Here is a 7915-nt window from a genome sequence, read left to right on the forward strand (position 1 = left end):
ATTCCTTTCTTATTAAAAATATGCCACTTCTGATTTTTGTATATTCGTTTACAAAAGGAAATCTGGAGACTTTAAGCCCTGCTAAGTCCCCAGTCACCTGTATCAATAACATTCATCCCTTTTTGAAAGAGGGGAAAAATATTTCAAAGAACACACAATTCGTCTCTTTATCAAGTCCACAATGAGAGATTCCAGCACTGACTGATTTCATTCTCTAAACTTTCTCAGACACGTATTACATGAAATCCTTCTGTATTGAATACAATTGTCACAATACCCTGCAGAGTCAGTTTGAAAATAGGCAGGTGTGTGTTGTCAGGTCCAATGAGCTCCCAATTCAGCAGATAAACAGAACCCTTAGTAGAACAAAGACCCATTGTAGGAGGATAAAAGTGCAAATTTATGTAGTCTGTTCATAGAGATACAAGGAAGACAGAAGAAGTGGAAATTATGGATGACTTGTAAAAGCTGTGCACAATATATATATATATATATATATATACAATAAAAGTAGTATGCCAGCAATGAAACAATGATACTAACCGTCCTCCCTGGCTTAATGGAGGAATGTTCATGACAAGCTCTGAAGGTCTCTGACAACAGAAGGGAGGTGTTACAGAAGTGCCCCATTGCAGTGGCTATTAGCCAGGACACAACGCAGTTGTCAGTCAGTTGGATACATGAGACGTTCAGAGGAGGGACCCAAACTAGATCTCAGGACAGAAACCCAAGGCTGTCACTGCTTTAAATTAGTGCCATGACTGTTCCTGCTGAGATCCATGGTGGTTTCAGTTGCAGGGAGAAGATAATCTTATGGTGAAGGCACTGGCCTGAGACCCCTCCTCTCCTCTCCAGGTTTCCTGAGCTTCCTGCAATTGAACTGTTTGGAGGCGAACAAACTTTTATATTAATTTGACTCTTACCCCTCTTTCTCATCAGCTAATTGCCCATTTACCTTAATAGTAGCACTTATTTCTAAAGGTACTGTATTCTAAGATTTGAGAAGTATATATATATGTGCTCATCTCTTTCTCAAAAATAAAACTTTTAGACTTAGAATAAATTGCAGCTGCTGAAGCTCTAACCTTTGAACAAAGCACAACTGTAGTCCTCACTGAGAGATGAAAATCCAGCCACAATTTAAGAAAATCAATTTTGTATTTTACCATTATGAAATCATGGGTTAGCATCAGATCTCATTTACACCAGTGTAAATCAGGAGTAAAACTATTTAAATAAATGGGGTTATTCTAGATTGATGGTGATGTTACGGATGTCAGATTCTGGCCCTATGTGTCTGCTCATTCACAACAGAAGATTTATTATTAATTTCTTTTAGGCTGCAACATTTTATGGCCACCACAATATAGTTAAGAGTCCTTCGGTGCAAAAGGGTTTCCTATTTTGTTCTTCTTCTCTTACAAATTCCTTCATAGCTAGTTAGGAAAATGGAGTAAAAAAATTTTTAATCAAACATCAGATCTGAGAAACTAAGCACCCCAAGCCAAAGTTTCTTACAGCGATGATTACTCATCCATGCTGCACAAATGATATATTATTGAACAATATATTAAGGTATCCCATATACCTTTATTTAACAGGTACAAAATTAATCTACATAGGTGTTACATCGTTTAGTTAATGGTGATATAGAAATTTAACTCTTGAATGCCAGGGTTTTTGTGGGCTTAATTTCTCATTGTTAGCAGTGCATTCACATAAGTTTTTGGCTGTTTAGAGCAGTGTTTCTCAAATGCAGCCACCGTGATAAAGCAGCGGCCCCTCCCTGCAGCATCCAGCTGTTGCTCCTGGGTGTGCTGCCTTGATGTTTGCTGGCATCATCAGCAGGGGATTGGCACCATGCAGCCTACTGTGGGCTCCAGGTAGCACATCTGCAGACATGTGAGGCCAGGGTGTGTGCTCAGTGAGGGAGGAACCCTCAGCACTGCAGGCAGCAGGTGAGTTCATGACCCACCTTCCAGAGGGCGGAGGGGCTTCTGGATTGGGCTTCTGGCTTCAGAGCCCCTTCCTCTCCAGTTTCAGCCCTGGGGCTCTGGGCTTCATCTTCCTCCCACCCTGGCTCCAGCTCCGGGCTTCAGCCCAGGGCAGTGGGACTCCAGGTTGGAAAAACTGTTAGAGTAGCCCCCAGCAAGAATTGGTGGTCGCACTCTGAGGCCACGAAAAAATTTGTTATGGGAGCCCCAGTTTAGAGCATGTGCGATACGTTGCTTAGTGACAATGATGTTTCTTTTCATTGCTTTCACTTTCTATGCAGAGTAACAGTGGATGGGATATTTTCAGTTTCTCAGCCCCCATTGGGCTGAGCAAAAGCACATTCATCTTCAGAATCATGAAACTGGCAGAATGTCTGATGCATCTGGGAGTCATGGCCCTTGAAATGTAGCCTGGCTTTCTCTGTTTTATCACACTGCAGTTTATCATTGATTGTCAAATGTACAATTCACTGTAGATCATGTGTAGGTGCCTTTTGCTTGTTCTAAAATAAATTGGATACTCCACAAAGTGCTTGATTCTTCTAAGGAAAGGAGAATCTCATCCTTGGTGAGATGCTATATTTTCCTTGCTGTATTTTGACTTTTAGCATTTTGAAGTGATTTATGTATCTGATGCTTTGTGAAGGCTTAAACAGTAGAGTATATATTGTTCCCTTCGTACATCAGCTACACTTTTGATTATATTATCTCTAGTTTTCTTAGATGAATATTGCACTTGGGCTTTGATAAATGTGATATTCCTACTTCCAGGAAGTATTAGTTTGGGAGAAATACTTGAAGAGAGATTGCAGCTGATGGAGCCACATCACTTGTATTCTAGAGGAAATAACTGTCATGTAAATGGCCAACTCTTTTGTGAGTAACAGTTTAAAAAAACAAAATCCTATGCACATTTGTTGTCTGTAGCAAACATCTGTAGATAAGAGAGTGCACCAGGATATTTCTCTCATTCCCTTTCAGCAGCTGATTGTGTCCACTTCACAGTTGGATAACATAAAAGGAATTGTTTACAGGATGGGATCTCATCCTGCTAAGTATCTTTGGTTTCCTTGGAATTTTCCAGCTCTAATGCTCTGGTTTCATCTTACTTTATTCTGCCTGCCCCAACCAGGGTGTCTAGATGTTATAGTCACATGGATCACATAAAAAGTCAGTATATAAAAATAAAATGAAAACTCATAATTAAAATTACAGATAATCATTGCCTGGGTATTACAGAACTCAGCTTTGAGAATTCCTGGGTTACACTGTGTTCAAATAATGTATTGACTGTTAGGCACTCTGTATAGACAGACAGATGACAACCACCACAGAATAATTCATGTGCTTCTTTTAAAGGATCTTGAACTGCCATTGGAACTGCCAATCTACACACACAGAGTTCTGGTGTTGTTTCCTATGTGGCTTATGTGTAGGGACACGGTTAAGAAGTTCTGCTACAATGAAGGGGAAGGAATTGATATCACTTGTCAGGTAGGGAGGCTTTCAGGTGGAAGTCCTTAATTAAAATGGACAACTTTTTTCCTCCACCTGTATAACGGATGGTAAAGAATGTGTTTCTTTATCGCCATTAATTGTTTTTGACATCTGTAGGTATAACCATGTGTCTGAGCTGCCGTCCTGCTTTTCATGAAATACGGTAAAATCAAAGGATTACAAACACTAGAATTACTATTTGAAGGTCCCTATAAATGCATGCATCTCTTTATTAGATGAGGGTGTACATTGCTTCCAAATGTATTATTTTGCTAGTTTTCTCCGTTATGAGTATATATATCTTCTCTGCTCATGTTTTTAAGTGAAATTACAGAAAAAATGCTTTGATAAATGAAATCTTATTAAATTATCTCTCTATACCACGGATTGGCAACCTTTGGCATGTGGCCCGTCAGGGAAATCCGCTGGCGGGCCGGGATGGTTTATTTACCTGTACTGTCCGCAGGTTCAGCCAATTGCAGCCCCCATTGGCCTGGAATGGTGACCTGTGATCGGCTGAACCAACGGACGCTGCAGGTAAACAAACCATCCTGGCCCGTCAGCGGATGTCCCTGATGTGCCGTGTGCCAAAGGTTGCCGATCCCTGCTCTATACTTATCTGTGTACTAACATCATCAGCGGGTAATAAGCATAAATCCAGGGGGATTTTCTTACGGGTGGTAGGATAGATCAGAAGCAACAGATAAAGCTCCCCGGGAAAAGAAGATGATGGCTTTGTCTATTTATTTATTTAAACATTTTAAAAAGTCTACTCAAGGTTTTGAGATGTCATTAAAAGCAGTATCTGTAGCAAAATGAATTTGCAGCACAATAGCCAACAGACACACAAAAGACAGTCAGCAAAAATATAAATAAACTTTCCCAGTTCCACCTCATCTCTCACAAAATCCTCAAGTCTCCCACAGCTCAACTTCCCTAGTGACCTGCACAAAAGTACAAACATGAAGGATCTTTACAAAAAAACCCCTTGTCAGTGACTTCTTCTCCTGCACACCAAAAGGACTCTTCAAGTCCCTCCACTGATTTTAGCTGTACTAGAGTGTCACACAGGAGCAAGTTAGTCTTTTATGTAGGAAAGATCCTAAGTGATATAGAGCCACATTTTCCAACATGGGCACTGATTTTGGTTGCCTCAATTTTGGGGTAGCAACTTCAGACACTTTAGCTCTAATTTTCATTTCCCACTGACTTCTGTTGGGAGTTGTAGATGCTCAGCATTTAGGGCTTTAAAAATGTCTAACCCAACACCACAAACTCCACCTGGAAACAACATGCAGCCAGTGCAGATATGAGGATGCAGGAAACATATGCTCATGCTGATCTGATAGTTTAGAAAGTTAAATATAGTTTAGACATAGTTTAGCTATAGATAAAATAATTGAGTATCTTAAAATCCTGTTACACATAACCATCCTTCCAGACTCTGTCAAACAACTAAAGCTGATAGTACAAGCCCATCATCGAAATCCTTAACGCCATACTAGAATTGTTTGGAAACCAGAATTTCCTTTCCACAGGAAATTCCAAAATTTTGAAAAAAAAATTATTCTGAATTGGAACAAATAAGCCAAAATTTTCCTATGGAACACAAATTCTGATTTTTTTTTTATTCAGAACCATTGACATTTTGTTTGGATAATTTCAATTAATTTTGTTTTGACTTTTACATTAAAGTTTTAAAGATTATATTTATCATTAAATATGAAATAAACCTAAAATCAATATTTTAAAATACTATCAAAGTTAAAACAAAATCAATGATAAAATCAGGACAGCTTCGATGTTATCAAAACAAAACATTTCAACATGAATGAAATTAAACTAGAAAGTAAAAAAAGAATCGTTTAAACTTTTCCCATCTAAAGTTTTGTTAAAATTGACACTTTCCCGTGAAACATTTAGACTTTGACAAAACTGAACTTTCTGACAGAAAACTACTTGGCCAAATTTTTTTTTTTGACCAGTTCTACCAATTACAGAACATTACCAGGACAGAGGAGTGATCCTGCGAAATGCTGAGCATTTCCTGTGAGATGATGAACAAGATCAGTATTTCTAATGTCTTGAGCATCTCAGCCTTATTTTAGGGATGCCAGTGTACAGCTCTCGAGAAGTCAGTCATCAAGAAAAATGAAATTGAAGCTTTACATCCTCCCATTAATGCCTGGCCAAATTCTCAGTTTGTGGAACTCAATAAACACAGTGCGCTTCATTGATTTACAATACTTGACAACCCTGTCTCCATGTCTTCATGTGACAGCTCTTATTGGGGGGAAAACTTTGGGGCAACAGCCTCAATGAGCTCCAAATGCACTGAGAACATACTGAAGAGAGGAAAATAAAGAAGCTATCAGTGTAGAAAATGGATGAACAAATGGCCTGTTTGGCGTGGCACTATGTCCCCCTCTAGTGGCACCTATACCGGCTAGCGATTGATGAGCCTGATTCAGCCTGGGCTAAGTGATGTGTGTTTTCTCCTGCCGTAGAAGCTCATGCATTAAGCTCCAGAAGTCCCAGGTTTGATCCCGGCCGACGACAACCAGGGTCTGTCGGCGTTACATGAACACTGCTGAAAAGGATCTGAATAAAGATGAGATTCTATACTGTGACACTAAAAGGTGCAGCATAGAACCCACAGCCAGAGTAGTCTATGATTAACCCATCTTTGCAGCCACCAGCTCCTGGACTGCTCTGAGAGTTAGGTAGGCCCCTGGCATAATTTAGACAGCCATTACCACGGACATCTTAAAATGCTGTATGAGCTGCAGTGCTGCCCAGAATCTCCACAGTGCTGCTTGCTTTGGCTCTGCCCTGATGTGCCCTGTTATACCAGGGCTTGTGAAGTTGTCCTCAGAGGGCAGCTTTATGGATGTCTTCTACCTGTAGTGGAGGAATCCTCACCCAGCTAGCTTTGGAGATTTTAGGTCCCCTTTTACACTACTCTGCCCCTCTTATCAGTGTAAAGGGACCAGAGCCAGGGTGAGGATCTTGCCTCAAGACCAAAGGAAAGAAAAATCAGGGAAGCTGATAGAAATAGTCATGACTTAATCTGGTTGCCAGAGGAGTATTGTTCTGTATAGTTTTAGTCTATTATCAGTAATGCTACAATTTAGCCATGGGTATTTTTAGTAAAAGTCATGGACTGGTCACGGGCAACAAACAAAAAGTCACAGCCCGAGACCTATCCATAATGTATACTATAAATACCCCTGACTAAATCTTGGGGGTGGGGGGGTGCTGCTGCAGGGCAAGGCACCCCAGGGGGCTGCTGCTGGGGGGGGCTCCGGGGATCAGCAGCAACAGCTGCAGGGGCCACCGAGCCATGGCTGCTTTGGCTGCCCCCGGGGACTACTGCTTGGGTGGTCCTCTAGGGCCAGCTGCCCGGGGCTGCCCCAGCAGCGGCTGGCTCTGAGGCCTCTCCAGCAGTGGCCGGTGTGGCTGGCTGTGGGGCTGCCCAAGTGTCTGGCTGTGGGGCCGCTCCAGCAGGGCTGGTGTGGCTATCCCCGGAGCAGCCTGAGCAGCTGGCCCTGGAGCCAACTGCTTGGGTGTCCCTGGGGTCAGCCATACTGGCTGCTGCAGAAGTCACAGCGGTCATGGAAAGTCAAGAAATCCGTGACGGAGCCCTAATTATCAGTTGTAGTTGTGGATCAATCCACAACCTTTACAGCAGCTGTAATTGTGCTGAAGTTGGGCCTAAAGCTATAATATACCAAATTATGTTAAATAAATCCAATTAAGGATTTAATTATTCTTTAAGTAATAATTTTGTGATTTTTTTTTTGGCATAAGCTGAAAGATTTGGAATACAATTATACTTGTTTGCATCTGTTGCATCAGGATGAACATACTATTTTTCAAGTCTTTCATTTGCAATTAAAGTCAAGTTGAAATCCAAACATATCAACTGATAGTTTTGGCAAAGTAAGATCCAGGAGATTCTATTCTGACAATTGTTATATCTATTTTTCTTTCGCAGTATCTTTCTACAATATCTACAATATTTTCTTGATCATTAATAACCCAGAGCACATTTTTGTTTTTGATTAGTTTAACTTTTCAATATAGAGGCTGACATATCAGTTAGATTTTCATTTATGAATATAAAAATACTCAACTTTTTTGTAAACTATTTATATTCCATTATTTGTGATAAAATGTTTAATTATTCACACTTTGTGGGAATGGGAAAAAACTTAAAATACCATCTGATATTTTTACAGTCTTTTGTTATAATTTGACATTGTGGGTTAGTATTTTAGTCATTAAATCAATAAAATATTCAGGTGTAGCCTCTGAGTAGAAGGTACATTCAATTTAAATAGTTTAAAGGCTATCCAAACTCTTTAGTTTTATTTGATGTCTTTTAGGTCATAACAAATCTTTCAGGCTCTACAAATCAAAGA

This window comes from Dermochelys coriacea, chromosome 1 (assembly GCF_009764565.3).
Source record: "Dermochelys coriacea isolate rDerCor1 chromosome 1, rDerCor1.pri.v4, whole genome shotgun sequence".
Taxonomy (NCBI): domain Eukaryota; kingdom Metazoa; phylum Chordata; order Testudines; family Dermochelyidae; genus Dermochelys; species Dermochelys coriacea.